A 21,164-nucleotide genomic window follows, 5' to 3' on the forward strand; every position below is an offset into this window, starting at 1 on the left:
CTGGGTTGGAGCCTTCAGCCATGGCGCTGGGGAGACCCAACATAACCTCCTCACGCTCTGCAGGCCTCCTCCCGTCTCCTTCCAAGATGGCGTTTGGGCGTTCTTCTTCCTATCTGTGCTCTTTTCCCGCCACTGGCTTCCGCTCCTCCTTCTTGGGGCGGCGTCTTCTTCCAGCTCCTCCATACCAAGCCTGTATACGAACCCCTCGGGGGGTGGGCCATGTCGCTATCGCATAGTAATTCAGGCAGGGGAAGCCCAGGACACTTCACGATCTTTTCTTAGGACCTCCCAGGTTGTCACACCCTTCTTCACCGCGTCATTTTTAACATTCATTTCACAGTCTATCAAATTGGGTCTTCTGTACATTTTCAAAAACTTTAAGTCTTAGGCACACAGAACCCGATGGCATCGGGTCTCGTCATCCTGTTCGTGACGCCAAGTTTGGGTCGCCCTCTCAGGGCTGTGGGGTACTCGGTACCGGGCCGGTGTCAGCGGGATGTGTCACAGCAGCGGTGACCCGGTCCGTGGCCCTGGGCGCCCAAGTATCATGGGAAGTTTGAATGGTGGAATGTAGCTAATGGAATAGTTTGTGATGCCATCTGTGGTGTTCGGCAAGTGGGATGTTAAGCCGACGCTGCTTACAGATCCTCTGGGACTGGTGGTGTGGTGCAGCCAAGATGGTGTAGCTCCCCACAGGTGAAGCTGTAGTCCCAGGGCAGTGTAGAAGTAGGGTTAGAGGAGAGGCACAGCGGTGTAGAAGCTAGTACCCCGATGTAGTGGTACAGGGTGTGTTAGCGCAGGAATAATTGGAGGACACCAGGGCGTGTAGTTCCAAAGCTTTACTCACAGACTGTATTACACACAGGTGCCTGCCTCCGTGCTGTGTCCTCCGGGTTAGGGACTCAGTCAGCCTCCAGGTCAGATGGAATGCTCCATTCCAACACTCCGCCAACATGTGCCTTTCTGAACGTCTCCTTTTATAGCGCCTTTGGTGTGAAGTACTCCTAGTACTGAGTTACACTGGAGTTCCTCCTGACAGATGTTCCCAAGAACCATACTTGTACGGCAGACAGCTGTAGCCTGCTTCGGGGACTCCTTTCTCCTGAGTCCTGGCTCACTATCCAAGTTGCTGCTGTGCCCCCAAGTCTTAGATGGGAGTAGTGCATTTCCAGCTCACTACTCCACCGGTGTCTGTTGCAGGACCATCAGTATCCATACAACCTCGGGGACCGGGCCCCGGCCTTGCGCTTAAAACTTCTAGGCAGGGTTCTCTCCCAACCCACGTCCTCTGGTCCCTTTTACTCCTTCGTTCCGTACTAGTCTCTCCTTCTTATGGAAGATCAGGTTTCTGTTCAATGTCTCTCTCCTTCTTTCCTTTCCCGTGCCAGCAGACCCAGGTCACTGAGGTCTGCTGCAGCACCTCCTTCCTCTATCCCTCTCCCGGAGATCTTCTCTCCTCACTCTCTCCTCCTGACTCACTGACCGACTGACCTGAAATCCTAAACCTTCCCGCTCTTTTATGTATTCTAACTCCACCCGCCTCCCAGCACGTTTCGTGTTCCAAGCGGGGAGCCACCAAAGGTGCTCCGCTATACTCCAAGCAGGGAGCCGCAATGTGGCTTTGATGAACTACTGTGTTGTGTGGGATGCAGGTGTTGGAGCGTGGTCAGGAGCCTCCAACCTACCTGGATGGTGGGGTACCACACCTCAGGAGAAGGTGCAGTACCTTTGTGGCAACTGAATCCTCAGGGGCGCCACACTGTCAGATAAGTAGTACAGCACACTGTGTGTGCTGCTCCTGGTGAAAATGGCTACTGTCCTTCTGTCGCTCCTCTTGTCGGCAGTCACAGCAAAGGAGAGAGCAGGGAGGTGTCTGCTGGAACAGTGAGGCTGGGAACAGGAGAACCTGCAGCTGATAGTGTGGGACTTCTAATTCAAACCAGCATAAAGCAGTGTGTGTATCTGGAGTGTATGCGAATTGTATGTATCTGAGGTGTGTGTATCTGATGTGTGCAGCGTGTGTATCTGCTGTGTGTACAGTGTATGTATCTAAGTCTTGTGTGTATCTGAGGTGTGTGTGTGTATCTGGAGTGTGTGTGAAGTGTATGTATCTGAGGTGTGTGTGTATCTGGGGTGGGTGTGTGTGTATCTGGAGTGTGTGTGAAGTGTATGTAACTGAGGTGTGTGTGTATCTGATGTGTGCAGCATGTATATCTGCTGTGTGTGCAGTATATCTAGAGTGTGTGCAATTTGTGTGTATTTGAGGTGTGTGGTATGTGTTGTGTGTGCTGTCTGTGAGCTGTGTGTTTATATGAATCACATGTATCAAATGAGCATTTGTTGTGCAGCATGTGTCTGCCGTGTACATGTGTGTGTGCCATGTACGTGTGTATGTGTGCCATGTGCACGTTCATCTGCCATGTACATGTGTGTGTGCCATGCATGTGTGTGTATATAAGTGTGTTCCTGTGTGTGTGCTATGTACGGGTGTGTGTATATAATTATGTGCCGTGTGTGTATGTGTGTCACGTACATGTGTGTGCTATGTACGTGTGTGTGTTTATAAGTGTGTGCCGTGTGTGTGCACGCTATGTACTTGTGTGTGTGTGTGCCATGTACGTGTGTGTATATATACGTGTGTGCCATGTACATGTGTGTATATATACATTTTTTGCATTATTCTAACTTGAATATACAGTATGCTATTAGTATACGTAGATGGCTGAGTAAAGACACACAATGGCAGTGTGTGTGTGTGTCATGCACATTTGTAAATACCGGTTGCACAGAGGAGAGTTCATACATAATATAAACATCTTGGCAATCGTCCAGCGAATGAGCAAAATGCTGCTTTTTCATCAGGTGATTGGAATGTTTATGGCAGAACATAAATCATTGTTCTCAACAGCACATCACCGGTGTAAACTGCAGGTATGCTGTTGATGAGAGCTGTGGAGTCTGTAAGCCAAGCCTCTAACTCCAACTGCTCAGCTTCCCTGATTCTATAGAACTGGTCCCCACTGAGCATGTGCATAAAGTGCAGCACAGATTCATCTCAGCTAAAAGCTTAGATCAGGAACAGAACACACCTTTCTAGGACATTTCATAACTTTCCCAAATTATGAAAACAGCTACAGCACATGCTGCACCCACTGTATTATATTTATTATATTTAAGGAGTTGGAGTCTGTCTATTTGATATGGACTCCGCCTCGACAGCCCTTCTGCTTATAAGATGATACTGTATGTGGACAGATTGATCTACTAGTTGTTACGGAATGTGCTTAGAATGGCAAAATAAAGAGAGTAACCCGGAGTGGACCCTCTGGGTCACGGCTCCAGAGCCCCTGCGGGCGAGCTGGACCAGGTGGATCCACCCCCTATACAGGGAGTGTTAGGGGCAGGCCCACAAGGGATGGAACCGTGACAGCCGGAGCCAAAGGGGCGACTGGGTGAGCACCAGGGGAACTAGGGTGGAGAGTCAGCGGAGCAGCGGTACGGGAGACAGCGGAAGGAGCCAGAGAAACGCAGAGACTTGGAGGGTTCGGAGCTGGTAGTGGCTGGAGGCTGCAAGAGAGAAAAGGGGTAAGAGAGTACACGGACAAGAGGGTCACAGGAGAGCAAGCACACAGAAAGGACGGCAAGGACAAAGAGAGGTGAAGGCACCAGAGGCAAGGGGGAACCAGGACCGCCGGGATGGCGAACACAGAGAGAGATAGCAGAAACACTAACTAAGCAATGCAAAGGGAATATGCAGGGCCTGAGAGCGTACTGAGCGCTGGCCAAAAGGACAGCGACCGGGAACGATACACAGGCGTCTTACCTGGACCTTGCAGGTGAGTATCGGTGGCGGGCGTGACAGTACCCCCCCTCTACTCCCTCCCCTCCTAAGGTTGTCGAAAAATCGTTTCATGATCAGAGGTGCATTAATGTTTTCTCGAGGTTCCCAAGACCTCTCCTCAGGACCGAAACCCTTCCAATCGACCAAAAACAAAGTTCGACCTCTAACAGTTTTTGTGGCGAGTATATCCTTAACCTCAAAGGTATTATCAGAACTGCTGGGTTGGAAATCTTGAGAAGCAGTTGAGTGTTAGTGATTAAATACCGCAGGCTTGAGGAGGGATACATGAAAAACATTAGGAATTCTTAGCGAGGCAGGCAATTTTAATTTGTAGGCCACGTCATTGACGCGCTTTAGGATTTCAAAAGGACCGATGAAACGTGGGCCCAACTTATAGGAAGGGACCTTTAGTCTGATATACCGTGAGGATAGCCAGACCCTCTCCCCAGGGGAGTACGGAGGAGCATCCAAAAGTCTCTTATCAGCATAATTCTTCATTTTGCGACTGGCTCTCTCAAGGGCCTCCCTGGTGTCCCTCCGAATCTGGGAGAAATCTACTGACACAGCATCCGCCGCCGGTACACCCGAGGTGGGGGAAACGGGAAGGGGGATGCCGGGATGTTGTCCAAAAACCACAAAAAAGGGAGACTTGGTAGAGGCTTCACTGGGATGATTATTGTACGCGAATTCAGCCCACGGAAGAAGAGAAACCCTGTCATCTTGGTGCGCGTTGGAAAAATGCCGGAGGTAGGAAGTCAGGACTTGATTGACCCGTTCCACTTGTCCGTTTGACTGGGGATGATAGGCTGACGAAAAATCCAGAGTTATCTTCATCAATCCGCAGAGAGCTCGCCAGAATCGAGAGGTGAATTGGACTCCTCTGTCCGAGACAACGTGCTGAGGAAAGCCATGGAGACGGAAGATGTGGAGTAAGAAAATCTTCGCCAACTTGGGGGCAGAAGGCAGACCAGACAATGGAACAAAGTGAGCCATCTTAGAAAACCGATCCATTACCACTAAGATAACCGTACATCTCGAGGACAGTGGCAGATCGGTGATGAAGTCCATAGCTATGTGGGTCCATGGAGTCGTGGGTATGGGTAATGGGTGTAGCAGCCCATAGGGCCGGGATCGAGGGACCTTGTTCCTGGCACACGAAGGACAAGAAGCGATGAAGTCCAAGACGTCTTGGTGAAGCGATGGCCACCAATAGTGACGGGAGACGAGATAGAGAGTCTTCCTCACTCCAGCGTCTCCCCAAAATTTAGATGAGTGCCCCCAGCGTAAGACCCTAGCCTTGTCCCCATCTTGAACGAAGGTCTTACCGGGTGGTGGAGAAAGTACGCTTAGGGGAGCCACAGTGATAATCTTAGCTGGATTGATGATGTGCGCTGGACCCTCCTCATTGTCCACAGGCAAAAAGGAACGAGACAGGGCGTCAGCCTTGACGTTCTTATTCCCTGGCCGGAAGTGGAGCTGAAAATCAAAGCGCCCGAAGAACAAAGACCATCTAGCTTGATGTGGGTTGAGTCTTTGGGCGGTCTGAACATAAGCCAAATTCTTATGATCCGTGAATATGGTAAACGGATGGACAGCTCCTTCAAGAAGATGGCACCACTCTTTTCGAGGGCGAGTTTAATGGCCAGTAGTTCTCTGTCTCCGATGGAGTAATTATGTTCTGGGGTGGAGAAGACCTTGGAGAAGAACCCACATGTGACCAGGCGTCCAGAGGAGGTTTTTTGCAGAAGGACAGCTCCTGCTCCCACAGATGAAGCATCAACCTCCAGGAGTAATGGCCTATTGGCATCTGGACGGTGGAGTACCAGAGACTTAGCGAATTCCTGCTTTAAATCTTTAAAAGCGGCTTCAGCATCCAGCGGCCAAGTGTGGGGATTAACCCCTTTGTGAGTGAGAGCCGAGATAGGCTTGGCTAAGGAAGAAAAATGCGGGATGAATTGCCTGTAAAAATTGGCAAAGCCCAAAAAGCGCTGGATTGCCTTCACTCCTTGGGGACGCGGCCACTTGAGAACGGCAGAGACCTTTTCAGGATCCATCTCCAAGCCAGTACTCAAAACGATGTAGCCAAGGAACGGCAGAGAGGCCTGCTCAAAGAGGCATTTCTCCAATTTAGCAAATAGGTAATTCTCCCTGAGACGATGTAGAACTTGATGGACATCTCGGCGGTGGGTAGACAAGTCGGGAGAGAAAATCAAGATGTCGTCCAGATAGACCACTACACAGACATAGAGGAGATCTCGAAAGATGTCATTGACGAGTTCTTGGAATACTGCAAGAGCATTGCAAAGTCCAAATGGCATTACTAGGTACTCGTAATGCCCGTCCCGTGTGTTGAATGCGGTCTTCCATTCATCCCCGGACCGTATACAATCAAGATTGTAGGCTCCTCGCAGGTCTAGCTTGGTGAAGACTCGTGCTCCTCTCAAGTTCAGGAATTAATGGAAGCGGGTACTTGTTTTTCACCGTGATGCGGTTAAGGCCCCGATAATCAATACACGGACGAAGAGTCCCGTCCTTCTTCTTCACGAAAAAGAAACCTGCTCCAGCAGGCGAGGATGATATTCGAATGAAGCCTTTGGCTAGGTTCTCTTGGATGTACTCCGACATAGCCTGCGTCTCGGCTAAAGAGAGAGGAAAAATTCTGCCACGGGGAGGAGTGGCACCAGGAATGAACTCGATAGGGCAGTCATAAGGTCGGTGAGGTGGAAGAACCTCAGCTTCTCTCTTGTCGAAGACATCCGCGTAGGCACTATATGCGGGCGGCAAACTAGAGAGACCAGGGAGGAGACGGGGAACACCCACGGGATGCACCGGCTGCAGACACCGAGACCGACAAGAGTTCCCCCAGCACAAAACATTGCCGTTACGCCAATCTAAAGTGGGCTCATGAAGTCGCAACCAGGGAAGACCAAGGAGAATAGGATGAGAGATACCGGCTAAAACAAAAAACGAGATTTTCTCCTTGTGCAAGGCGCCAGTCTGAAGCTCGATCTCGTGCGTAACTAGCTTAACGGTCTCTTGCAAAGGATTACCGTCTACAGATGCAAGGACTTGGGGGCTCTCAAGGGCCTTCACAGGGACCGAAAATTTGGAAACTACGTCGAGTCTAATAAAATTCCCAGCAGCGCCCGAATCCACGTAGGCTGCCAAGGAGACCCGCTTGCCACCCACATGCAATAGGACAGATAGAGAAAGGGGTTGAGAGGAATCATGCACACCTAGGGAGGCCTCTCTCACCTGACCTAGGCGGAGAAGTTTTCCGGACGATCCGGACAGGTACGGAGCAAATAAGACCCACTACCGCAATAGAAACATAGGCCGTGAGAACTTCTCTCCTTGCGTCACTGTTCGGAGAGCTTCAAGCGATCCACTTGCATAGGCTCGGGTCCTGATGCAGAGGGAAAAACCCTAGACTGCGGACTGGGTGGTCTGCGAGGAGATGGCAGCGGGCGCGCGAGTCTTCTCTCACGAGCCCGTTCCTGGAACCGCAGATCGATTCGGGTTGCCAAGGAGATTAGATCCTCAAGAGCCGTGGGAGTGTCGCGGCCTGCCAGCTCGTCCTTTATACGACCCGAAAGCCCCCTCCAAAATGCTCCCACCAATGCCTCATTGTTCCAGCCCAAATCGGACGACAGAGTCCGGAATTGAATGGCATATTGCCCCACGGTTAGGGATCCCTGGCATAAGCTGAACAGAGACTCAGTAGTGGAGGCAAGACGACCTGGCTCGTCGAATACGCGACGAAAAGTGTCCAAAAAATTTGACAGGTGGGCAACCAGGGGGTCATCACGCTCCCAGAGGGGGTTTACCAATGCCAAAGCGTCCCCCTCGAGGTGGGAGATTATGAAGGCCACTTTAGACCGATCCGTGGGGTATGCCTGAGGCTGCAACTCGAAGTGGAGGCGACATTGGTTCAGGAAACCTCGGCATAGTTTAGCGTCACCATTATAGCAGGGTGGTTTGGCCAACCGCGGTAGGGGATGAGGACCAGTAACTGGAGGAGGAACAGCCGCGGCAGCCTGGAGCGAGAGTAAGCGGCCATCAACCGAAGCCATGTAGCTGAGGATGTGACTTTGTGCGTCCCGCTGCTGCGCTAACTCTTGCTGTAAGCCGGCCAGCTGGGCCGCATTACCAGGATCAGAGGTTTGGAGGGCGGAGAGGCGCGCGTCCATCGATTTCATAAAGGACATTATGCGCTTTTGATTCTCTCGTAAAAAAATTAACTCCTTCTGAGTAGCCGTGACTCCAGCGGGGTCCATGGCCTGTGAATCTGTTACGGAATGTGCTTAGAATGGCAAAATAAAGAGAGTGACCCGGAGTGGACCCTCTGGGTCACGGCTCCAGAGCCCCTGCGGGCGAGCAGGACCAGGTGGAGCCACCCCCTATACAGGGAGTGTTAGGGGCAGGCCCACAAGGGATGGAACCGTGACAGCCGGAGCCAAAGGGGCGACTGGGTGAGCACCAGGGGGACTAGGGTGGAGAGTCAGCGGAGCAGCGGTACGGGAGACAGCGGAAGGAGCCAGAGAAACGCAGAGACTTGGAGGGTTCGGAGCTGGTAGTGGCTGGAGGCTGCAAGAGAGAAAAGGGGTAAAAGAGTACACGGACAAGAGGGTCACAGGAGAGCAAGCACACAGAAAAGATGGCAAGGACAAAGAGAGGTGAAGGTACCAGAGGCGAGGGGGAACCAGGTCCGCCGGGATGGCGAACACAGAGAGAGACAGCAGAAACACTAACTAAGCAATGCAAAGGGAATATGCAGGGCCTGAGAGCGTACTGAGCTCTGGCCAAAAGGACAGCGACCCGGGAACGATGCACAGGCATCTTACCTGGGGAGACGCCGGCCAGAAATAGACGATGGGCGCCGCCATGTTGGGGGCGGAGCCACCACGTCACATGGTGTAGTCAGAGCGCCGGCCACAGGAGCGTGGGACCGACGTCGGGGAGGCCGGAGGTCAGGAGCGGGGACGCGCTGGGAGGTGCGCACAGGACCTTGCAGGTGAGTATCGGTGGCGGGCGTGACACTAGTGATCATTCTGTTCCCATCATTGTTCCCCAGCTGGTGTAAAGAGGCTGAGAAACGAGCGTCGAACGACTTCAATATTGTCGATCACGCTCATTGAGCGGCCTGAACTCAGCGCATGTAAAGGCAACCAAAATGTTTGAGTGTCATGGTATAATATGTGATCATTTAGGGCCTCCTTTCAGAGTTTTGCCAAGGGCCCCACTTTGTATAAAACTGGCTCTGCCAGAGGTGGTACCATTGAGAAACTCCTCCTCCAGTATATCGGGAGAGCTAATCTATATTTTCTCTCGGACGGCCATGCCAAAGGAGATCCTGATGGATCAAGGGACTTCTTTTATGTCTAAAGTGATGAGGGAGTTGTGTAAGGCTCTCCAGATTACCCAAATCCAGACGTCGATGTAACATTCACAGACGGACGGCCTGGTGGAGAGGTTTAACAAGACCTTGAAATTCATACCGAGGAAGGTCTTAGAGAATGTTGGGCCAGACTGGGATTGCCTGCTATCGTACCTACTGTTCTCCGTTAGAGAAGTTCGACAGGCCTCGATGGGATTCTCACCGTTCAAGCTGCTATATGGACAGCACCCTCAGGGACTTCTGGACATTGCAAAGGAGACCTGAGAAGCAGAGGTAATACCCCACCTAAGCGTCAACAAACATGAGTCGCAGATTCAGGACATGATTACGAGGGTGATGCCGATTGTGAAGGATAGCCTTCTTCAAGCACATGCGGCCCAGGCAAGGGTCTACAATTGGTCGAAAAGACTGAGACAATTTAGCTCTAGGGAAAGAGTGCTGGTGTTGATCCCCTCTGTTGAAAGTAAGTTCCTGACTGAGTGGCAAGGGTCATACGAGGTGGTCGAAAAGTTTATTGACATCAACTACATGATCCACCAATCAGGGAGAAAAAAGCAGTATCATGTGTAACACATTAAACTGCTCAAATCATGGTGAGACAGGGAACCGGTGGAAGCAATGTGCCTAGGGACCAATCCTGAAGCCAGAGGTGAGGATGTGACAGTGGCAGAGACACTGTCACCGGTCCAGAAGCAATAGTGCCGAGAGCTTTTTCAGCGGAATCGAGACCTGTTTTTGGAGTTGCCAGGTTGTACGCACATTTTTGAAAATGAAATCCTGACCGAACCACATATGAGGGTGAACCAAAAGCCGTATTGAATTCCCGAAGCCTGCTGCAAGGTGGTCTACAATGAGGTGAGGAAAATGTTGAGTCTGGGCATCATCGAGGAGTCAAAGAGCGGCTGGTCTAGCCCCATTTTCCTTGTGCCGAAACCGGATAGAGACTGGAGTTTCTGTAATGACTACAGGAAGCTGAATGAGGTGTCCAAGTGTGACGCATATCAGATGCCCCGGGTCGATGAGCTCATTGAAAGGCTAGGGTCAGCCAGGTATATCACAACCCTGGATCTAACTGGCAAATTCTCCTGCCCCCAAGTCCCAAGGAGAAGACGGCCTTCTCTACATCTCACGGGTGCTTTTAATACACCAGGATGCTGTTTGGTCTACAGGGAACCCCAGCTTCTTTCCAGAGGGCCATGGACCAGGTCATAGCCTCTCACAAAAAGTTTTCTGCAGCTTATCTAGACGACTTCGTGATCTTCAGCCCGGATTGGGAAAATCATCTACAGAGGGTCAAGACAACTAGATGCGCTGAGGAAGGCAGGTGTCATGATCAAGGATGGGGTTTGTCTTTGGCCCGTCCTGGTCAGACAGGGGTTAATTGTTTCTGCCTCTCTCTGGCGAAGGGCGGCTATTTAATGCTCACTCGACCTAGGTCCGGTGTCAGTTATACTCATGCCCTCGGCTGAGTTAGTTGACCTCGTGCGTACGTGTGCCTTGTGCCTGATAACTTATTGCTTGTTTGGTTTTGATCCGGTTCTGTCCCTGTTACGAGTTCTGCCTGTCCGTCTTGTACGTGCTATCTCTCTGTGTATGACCCTCTACCTCTGACCTGACTATTCTCTGCTCGTCCCTCTGGTACCTCACAGCCCTCTCCGTGTACGACCCTCGCTTGTCTGACCTGCGTTTTCCTCTCCTCTACAACAGTTGCCCTGCAGTAGGTACATTACATAATCTGCAGCAGTAGGACGCTAAGCCCCACCCCCTGCAGTCACATGATCGTAGGTCCTGGGACTCCTTACTATTTTCAGTGCCGCAGGTCCTGTCTGCTTGATCCATCACTACAGTGTTGGACCCCGTGCTCTCCCATAGTGTGGGTAAGTCACCCTGCCCTGCGTGGCAGTTTTCCGACGCTGACAGGGTCCTGACATTAGAGTCCTGACAGCAGGGTTTACCATAAACCCAAGAAGTACGCCATTGGGAAAGAAGAGGCAAAATACTTGGGCTATATAGTTGGAAGGGGCAAAATCAGGCCGGAAGTAAAGAAGGTAGAGGCAATCCAGAATTGGTCACAACCAATCTCCAAGAAACAAGTTCGGGTGTTTCTGGGAATTGTAAGATACTATCAGTTATTTATCCCAAATTTTGCCATGATAGACGCCCCCTGACAGATCTTCTTAGGAACACGAAGGTGTTGATGGCCAAATGATCCTCTGAAACAGAGATGGTGTTCCAGGAGTTGAAGATCGCCCTGTGTAAGCAGCTGGCCTTGATTGCACCTGACTTCAGTACGGAATTTGGTTGCGAGCCGTGTTGTCCAAGGAAATAAATGGGGAGGAACATCCCATTCTATACTGAAACAGAAAACTCTGCTTGAGATAAAAACTACACCATCATGCAAAAAGAGTGCTTGGCCTTCAAATGGTCAACTGACATGCTGAGGTACTACCTGAGATACTACCCGGTTAGAGATAGACCGTTCACCCCTGAGATGGATGAGGGAAAGGTACGGGAAGAATGCCAAGGTGACTAGGTGGTTTCTGATGCTCCAGGACTACAGCTTCCACGTGGAGCATAGGCCAGGGAAATGACATAGTAACTGTCCAGACTTCCTTGCTTAGTATGTAAAAGTGCCAAACTCCCGGCGTTTGGCAGAGGGGGAAGGATATGTGACAAAGTCATTGGCAAAGTGTGGACAACCATAGAGTGGGTGGGAGGCTGTCTACTTTCTCTCCACCCCAAGGTGTGGTTTGTGGTTTATATAGTCATCCTCCTGAGGCAATCAGTGTTCAGTTGGTCTAGAGCGGCAGCTCCAGAGAAGTGCATTTTGTTATGTTAACTATGCTAAACCTGGCAGTTATATCCTGAGCGGCCAGTTTCCCACAGCTGCAGAGACTGTATACCATTTTGTATTTTTTTCCCCTGTTTTGTCCTGAGGGCCGTGTTTATTTTCACTTTGCGTTGGTTTATGCCACATCTCACAAAGCAGCAGAAGATTTAAAGAGACAGTGTACCTGTGTCTACCTTCGTCTGCAGCTGAGGGAGCCGATCTACCACAACAGATTAATGGCATAATGCGGAATTATTTGAAAACCTGTTGTTATGGGGTTACTTTAACAGAAAGCAGCCAGAAGACCACAGCGTCTGATTGCTCTTACTCCTGCACTCAAAAGAAGCACTTCACCTTCCTTTTAAATGGTGTTAATTTCTTTTGGCAGTACAGGGGTTAATCGGCCATGTTGGGAACTCTGGGAGTCTGAGCTCTGAACTGAGCATGGTTAGCAACTCCTATCCCCTATATAATCTGGGTCCTGACTGAAAGACTTCATCAGAGAGGCTTATGCTGCATGGCTTAGAGGAGAGTTGTTTGGTGGTTATCTGTGACTGTTGCTTGGGTTTGTAAGTGTGATAATTCCCTTTTCTCCTCTTACTTTGGTTTTCTCCACCATCCTCCACTCCCTGAAGCATTCCTCTGTCCTATGTGAGTGAATATTTGTATGCCTGGTATTTTCAGTTGCCCTTGTACGTGTTGCCTTGTTCGCATGGTTGGTGTACTGCGGAGGAGGAAGGGAACAGATGGAGGGCAGATACAGGAGATAAGGCAAGGTTGGTGATCCTGGCATCTTCACCTTCAGAAGTAACCCAGGGAATAGGGAAAGCTAGGGTGCCCCCTAGTGTTAGGGACAGGGTAGTAGCCCTGGTCCTGGGTCGCTTGACAACAGAGTTTTGACACCTGTTCCAGAAATCTTATTTCATAAAGAACAAACATATTTACTAAAACAGAAATGCAGGAAAGTTCAAAGTTCTCCTTCAAGAATTGCTCTTAAAGATCATAATAGTGTCCTCAAAAAATTATATAAACCCTTAAAAGTGTACAAAAGTATAGAACCTACAAAAAATGTTAAGGGAATCATGATAGCGTAAATATTCTAAAGTGTATTGAATACAACACGAAATCCAATAAAATACTATTCATATACTATAAGAGGGAAAAAGAAATCCAAAAGGAAGACCATAAATAAATGTCAACTTCCAAAAAAGTGATAAGATAACCCAAGAAAAGAGGAAGTGCCAGACAAAATAAAATACTTAGAAATTTTATTATTCACAATTAAAATAGATCATGTCCAAGAAGTTTATGCAGAACAAGTCAGAGTGTACTCCATGCAACTATCAAAAATTGAATCAAGTGAACAGGTATACAAGACAGCAGAAACACCACGTTAATGACAATTTGGAAACATATGACCACTAAGTACAAAACAATAAATCCATGTGGATATGAGACTAGTGGACTGAGACCAATATATGTCAATTACTAAAGAATTCACAACTTGTCATGTAAAGTGCATTGTGCCGAGATATAGAATGCCATAATTCATAAAGTCATATAAAGTGCATCGTGCTGAGGTAGAATATACTATGATAAGATAATCCTATAAGCCCATGAAATATGTCCACTATTTAAATGCCAAAGTGCCAACAAAATGGGCTGTAAGAAATACAGAAAAGGGCCAATGTTCATAGGTAAGCCAAAGTGCAAAAGATATTATACTAAAGTGTATACCTGAGGATAGTAGCAAGGATATAAGGACCCCGACGCGCGTTTCGCTAATGCCGCTCCCTCCAAAGGGTCCTCAATACATCAGAAGATAGTGTCAGCTATATATAGGCACTGCGATAAGCATGGCGCTGGTGGTGGCCGTGCAGATACTGGAAGCGGCAGGTCTGGCATCCCACGTCATCAATCCCCGCCCACCTTCGACATGTCAGAGGAAGGGAGGGAGAGACAACGCTCAGGGATGCGTTACCATGGCAACCCGGTGCAGTGGGCCCACACTGTTAGGTGTCGGGTTCCTGTCGCTGCACAGCGGGAATCCCATTTCTCTCCAGCCGCAGAGGAGGTTGCTCAGAAAACTCGTCGGTCCAGGCGCTCTGCCCAGACCAGATCGGTGGATTTGGTTGCTGCTGCCACCTCTGGCACAGCTATGGCAATACATGCTGCTCAGCAGCGAGATTCTCCTGGGACTAAGTCCCCATGTCGGGCCACTGAGCATGCATGTGGAGTGATCTCAAATTGGAGATCGAAGGTCACGTTCTCAGGTCCTGCTCCTGTTCGGATTGGCCTATCTGAGAAGCCAGGAAGGTCTCGGACGCTTGCGGCTATTAAAGTTTCGAATGGCTGCTCATCCATGCGCTAGGATAGACTGTATTTACAGACTATGCGGAGTGAGTGATGTATGCACGTATAAATGTCTCTGGTGAATGACTCATTAAGAAACCCCTACCCTTGGTATGCATGTGTTGTGCAGCCTAGCCTGCTAGCGCCCAGGCTTAGGTGTAGGTAGGACAGAAGTTGAGTCAGGTATCAGTCCTCACCAGGGACTAGGCACGCCTCAGTGCACGTGCTCCACTTCATAGCCAGCGTCTATAGCGGCGCTCGCGGCAGCGACGCCGCGCGCTCAGTGGGCCTAGAAGGACTCTAACCCCATGTCCTTGGGGTAGAGTTCTGTGGCCGTACACTGTGCGCTCTTTTGGCCGGGCTCTGTGAGCTAAACAGGCTCCAGGATCTACGTTCAGCGGTTGTGCGACTCTGTGCATTAAGAGAGTTCGCCCCTGTTCACATTGGGTGACGTAACCCACGTGTGACTGTTTTTACGCCGCTCTATTCTTCCGCCATTACCTACCAGCACTGTACCACCTCTGCACGGTAGACCCCGGGCTGCGAACGTACCTACTATTATTTTATAATTTGGTGCGTTCCGCCAACCCTAACATTATCCTAGCGCCAGGGTCTGGCTAGTAATGGCGGACGAACAGCGACTGTTGCAGTACATCCGGCAGCTGCAGGGCAGGTTGGAAGCTCTCGAGCAGCCAGCCTCAGCTGCGGATGTTACTGCGGTCGCTGTTCAGGCAGCCACAGAGGCTGTCTCCCGTGTGACCACTGCCATCCCTGCCCTGACTTTGTCCCGCCTCCCACTGCCTGAGAAGTTCTCGGTTGATAGTGCCTATTGTAGGGGTTTCGTGAGCCAGTGCCTTATATGGCTGGAGCTGCTGGCAGCACGATTCCCCTCCGAGCGGGCCAAAGTGGGATTTATTATTTCCCTCTTGTCGGGCAGGGCTTTGGAGTGGGCCACACCGCTGTGGGAGCGTGGTGATCATGTGGTGCAGAGTGCCTCTCTGTTCTTGGACACTCTGAAGCATCTCTTCCTGGGACCGCGAGTCACCCATGACACCGCGCTCCAGCTGCTGGCATTGTCACAGGGTTCGTCCATGGTCAGCCACTTTGCCATCCAGTTCCGGACGCTGGCCTTGGAGTTAGAGTGGCCAGATAAGGTCCTCATTCCGGCATTCTGGAGAGGTTTGGCTAGCCATGTGAAGGACGCTCTGGCCACCAAGGAGATTCCTGCTACACTGGAGGAGCTTATCACCGTCTCCACCCGTATAGACCTTTGCCGAGCGAAGGTTGGAGCGGACCCAGTGTAGGCAGAGTTTTAGGTTGGCACCCAGTTTTGCTAAACCTCTGGAATCTTCCGATCGGGCGTCCGAGCGTCAGGGGGCTTCCCGCGAGGGATCCAGGCCCCGGCCCGCTCGAGCCCCTGTGATCTGTCATGGTTGCCGGCAGTCCGGTCACTTTGCCAACCAGTGCCCACAGCGGCTGGGAAGACGCTCGCCCCTAGTGGCCGTAGGAGGCGGCTCACTAGAATCCACGGCGTTTTCCTCCAGGTTGTCCTTTAAGGGGACACTTAGGTTTGGTTCTTCCACTCTGGCAGTGGAGGTTTGCGTTGATTCTGGAGCGGAGGGCAATTTTATGTCATCTGCCTTTGCTCAACGGCACACAATACCACTGCTTATGATGTCCCAGCCAGTTACCATCAGAGTAGTGAATGGCGCGACTCTGCCCTCACAGATTACCCACCAAACCACTCCAGTGATACTCTCGGTGTCTCCATCTCATCAGGAGACGATATCCCTCCACGTCATGCCCGAGGGTATCGACCAGGTCCTTCTAGGGGTCCCCTGGTTGCGGTATCACTCTCCCCATATAGAGTGGTCCTCGGGGAGAATTCTTGGTTGGAGTAAGTCATGTGAGGGTAGATGTCTGAGGGAATGTGTCCAGGATGCCTCCACCGAGGTCCCCGCAGATCTTTCCTCGCTTCCCAAACACTATCGACAGTATGCGGACGTGTTCTCCAAAAAGGCGGCGGAGACACTTCCACCGCATTGCCCCTATGACTGTCCTATTCACCTCTTGCCTGGTGCTGAGCCTCCCCGGGGTTGAGTCTATCCCCTATCTCTCCCAGAGTCAGAGGCCATGTCTCAATACATCAGGGAGAATCTGGCAAGAGGATTCATTAGGAAGTGAGTGTCAACAGCGGGGGCGGGATTCTTCATCCAGAAGAAGAGTGGGGAACTACGTCCTTGCATCGATTACAGGGGTCTTAACGCCATCACCGTTAAGAATAAGTATCCTCTACCCCTGATATCGGAGCTGTTTGATAGGCTACGGGGAGCGAAAGTGTTTACCAAACTTGATCTGCGGGGGGCTTACAACCTGATTCGCATCCGTGATGGGGACAAATGGAAGACGGCATTTAACACCAGAGATGGGCACTATGAATATTTGGTGATGCCCTTCGGGCTCTGTAATGCCCCAGCCGTCTTCCAAGACTTTGTGAATGATATCTTCCGGGATATGCTTACCACCTCGGTAGTAGTCTATCTGGATGATATTCTCATCTACTATCCAGATATTGACTCCCACCGGAGAGATGTTTGCAAAGTTTTTGACCTGCGGGAAAACTCCCTCTCCGCCAAGTTGGAGAAGTGTGTATTTGAGCAGGAGTCCTTGCCTTTCTTGGGCTATATCATCTCAGCCCAGGGTTTGGCCATGGATCCTGCCAAGCTACAGGCGGTGATGGATTGGCAGGAACCCCATTCTCTCAAAGCGGTGCAGTGCTTTATGGGGTTCATAAATTACTATTGCCAATTCATTCCCCACGTCTCAACTTTGGTAGCGCCCTTGGTAGCCCTCACCAAGAAGGGTGCAAACCCCAAGTTGTGGTCAGAACCTGTCTCCAAGGCCTTCACCGCTATTAAATCCCACTTCGTTAGCGCTCCCATTCTACATCGCCCCAATGTAGATAAGCCCTTCATTCTGGAGGTGGATGCCTCTTCCGTTGGTGCTGGAGCTGTCCTGTTCCAGAAGGACTCGCAAGGTCGGAAGCACCCATGCGTCTTCTTCTCTAAGACCTTCACACCGGCGGAGAGGAATTATTCCATCGGGGACAGGGAGTTGCTAGCAATGAAGCTGGCCTTCTCAGAATGGAGACACCTCCTGGAGGGGGCTCGCCATCCTTTCCAGGTGTTCACCGACCACAAAAACTTGGTCTATCTGCAGACTGCTCAGCGGCTGAATTCTCGCCAGGCCAGATGGTCCTTGTTCTTCTCCCAATTCCATTTCACCCTGCATTTTCTCTCCGGGGAGAAGAACGTCCGGGCCGACGCTCTTTCTCGCTCTGTGGTGTCATCGGAGGAGGAGGAGCCTCAGCTGATAGTTCCATCGGAGAGTCTGAGGACTGTGGCTCCGGTTGCTCTCGAGTCGGTACCTCCGGGCAAGACTTTTGTCCCTGCCCATCTGCGACCGGAGGTCCTCTCTTGGGCTCATTCGTCCAGGGTGGGGGGACATTTTGGGACCAAACGAACCTCTGATCTCCTGGCGAGGACGTACTGGTGGCCGCATATGGCTCGTGACGTCAGGGACTATATTCAGGCGTGCGTCTCTTGCGCCCAAAATCGGTCCTCTCAGCAGCGGCCCGCTGGGTACTCTATCCCATGCCGGTAGCGGACAGGCCCTGGGAGATGGTCGGTATGGACTTTGTGGTGGGTCCAGTGGCAGCACCGTCATTTGGGTGGTCACCGATCATTTCTCCAAGATGGTGCATCTGATACCACTCTTGCGGCTACCTTCTGCACGGGGCCTGGCAACCAGACCCTGGTGACATATCTGCGACATTTTGTCTCGGCCAGGCAGGAGGATTGGGCATCCTTGCTGCCGTGGGCGGAGTTTGCTTTGAACAACGCTGTGGCCGATTCCACCAGTCAGACCCCATTCCTCTTAAATTACAGCCAGCATCCGCGCGTCCCCATGCCCATACTTGTGTCGTCCACCGACTCTAGGGTGGCAGACTGGGCGGTGGAGGCACGTGACATTTGGGATTGCATGCAGGATGCTATCCGGGCCTCCATGGAGAGAATGAGGGTCTCCGCTGACGCACACAGGCGTCCTGCTCTGACCTTCGCCCCTGGCGACTTAGTGTGGCTTTCTGCCTGAAACATCAGGCTGCGGGTTGAATCCGCTAAGTTCGCACCGCGCTATATTGGCCGTTCAAGGTCCTCGAGAAGATCAACCCTGTGGTCTACCGCCTGGCCCTTCCACCACACTTGGCTATCTCGGACACGTTTCATGTGTCTCTCCTTAGGCCTGTTCACATGTCCTGGTTTTCTGAGCCATCTGCCGGGATATTGGACCTGTCGTCAGAAGAGTTTGAGGTCAATGCCATCGTGGGATGCAAGGTGATGCGGGGCAAAAAGTTTTACTTGGTGGATTGGAAGGGTCATGGTCCTGAGGCTCGGACCTGGGAGCTGCTGGAGAACATCCATGCTCCTCTTCTCATTGCGGAATTTGAGCTCAGCGAAGTTCAGAGAGGAGGGGGCCCTAGGAGGGGGGTAATGTTAGGCGTCGGGTTCCTGTCGCTGCACAGCAGGAATCCCAAGCCTTGCTTCCAGCGGTCTCCCATTCCTCTCCAGCCGCAGAGGAGGTTGCTCAGCAAACTCGTCAGTCCAGGTGCTCTGCCCAGGCCAGCTCCGTGGGTTTGCTTGCTGCTGCCACCTCTGGCACAGCTATGGCAATACATGCTGCTCAGCAGCGAGATTCTCCAGGGACTAAGTCCCCATGTCGGGCCACTGAGCATGCCCGTGGAGTGATCTCCCATTGGAGATCGAAGGTCACGTGCTCAGGTCCTGCTCCTGTTCAGATTGGCCCATCCGAGAAGCCAGGAAGGTCCCGGACGCTCGCGGCTATAAAAGGTTTGCATGGCCGCTCGACCATGCGCTAGGATAGACTGTATTTACAGACTATGTGGAGTGAGTGATGTATGCACGTATGAATGTCTCTGGTGAATAACTCATTAAGAAACCCTTACCGTTGGTACGCATGTGTTGTGCAGCCTAGCCTGCTAGCGCCCAGGCTTAGGTGTAGGTAGGACAGAGGTTGAGTCAGGCATCAGTCCTCACCAGGGACTTGGCACGCCTCAGTGCACGTGCTCCACTTCATAGCCAGCGTCTATAGCGGCGCTCACGGCAGCGACGCCGCGCTCTCAGTGGGCCTAGAAGGACTCTATCCCTGTGTCCTTGGGGTAGAGTTCTGTGGCCGTACACTGTGCGCTCTTTTGTCCGGGCTCTGTGAGCTTAACAGGCTCCGGCATTTACGTTCAGCGTTTATGCGACTCTGTGCATTAAGAGAGTTCGCCCCTGTTCACATTGGGTGACGTAACCCACGTGTGACTGTTTTTACGCCGCTCTATTCTTCCGCCATTACCTAGCAGCAGTGTACCACCTCTGCACGGTGGACCCCGGGCTGCGAACGCACCATTATTTTATAATTTGGTGCGTTCCACCAGCCCTAACACACACAAGCGCACAACGCAGATTCTCTGGAGGACGCCATGATGGATTAGGGCAAATGAATCTTAATTTAAATGTGTGCGAGAAAAACATAATGATATGATATGTGTCAATATGCGTGAAGATGTGTGCAATTAGCCTAGTATATGACTACAACCAGGATTTTAAATATATCGCTAGGTATACAAAGATTTGTAAAATATATACACACAAGGACATATACGTGACTTCAAAAGGGATAGGATATATACATATGTGTGAATTATGAAACATGTGTATACATGACAAGGTGGTGCAAAAACCTAATTAATAAATATACATAGATGTAAATGTGGCACCCCTGAGGGTCCGGTCGCCACAGAGGTACTGCACCTCATGTAGAGGTGTGGTATCCCACCCTCAGGTAAGGAGGGACCACAACCCAGGACTCCTAACACTCGCACCCAACACACACTAGTTTAGTCAGGGCATCTGGGTGTACCCTTCGGGAGGATGGGGAGTTAGTGTGGGAGGTAGGTAGAGTGGGAGGAGCTTAGGTAGTGGAGTGATTGTGGGCATCCAATCAGGGAGAGTAAGATGACAGTTGGTGGGAGGAGCTAGTCCTGAGGTAAAGAGATCCTTCCAGAGAGTAGTCAGTTGGTGATGGCACAGCGAAGGAGTAAGAGGAGTCAGAGACAAGAGTTAAGAAAGAGGAACTGAAGGGAGCTTCTAGAAAGACTGAAGGAGTCCTGAGGGGCACAGGAAGTGCGGCAGCCACCCGTGGGGCCCACTCCAGTTTGGAAGGACTAGGGTTGCAGTGAGGGGACCAGCCCCTGAGTCTAGTGGAGAAAAAGACAGACTTAGCTGGCAAGCCAGAGGCTGAGGTGACTGCAAGTACCTCAGCCACATCTACATCAATTCCCTGAAAAGGTGGCCAGGTAGAGGATCCTATGGCCTGACCCACATTGCCCGGTAAGGTCCATGGCTTCTGGCTTAGGGATACTGTTGTGAAGGTGCTAGGCGACAGGAAAGGAAAGACCAGCACAGGGAGACGACCAGAAAGAGAGGACGACACAAAAGGAAGTCCTGGAACGGTGTTTCCCAAACTAACTGAGAGTTGGCTGGACCCCTTACTCGGAGGACACAGTGCTAAGTGGGACACCTGAGCGCACAGGTCAATTGTGAGTAAAAGCCTCACTGTGTCAATTGTGTCATTCGCATCCCACTTGCTTATCATCGCACATAACATCACAGTCACCA

Source organism: Dendrobates tinctorius, unplaced genomic scaffold, assembly GCF_039654945.1.
Source record: "Dendrobates tinctorius isolate UK_male_01 unplaced genomic scaffold, ASM3965494v1 ptg000057l, whole genome shotgun sequence".
NCBI classification, from domain to species: Eukaryota; Metazoa; Chordata; class Amphibia; order Anura; family Dendrobatidae; genus Dendrobates; species Dendrobates tinctorius.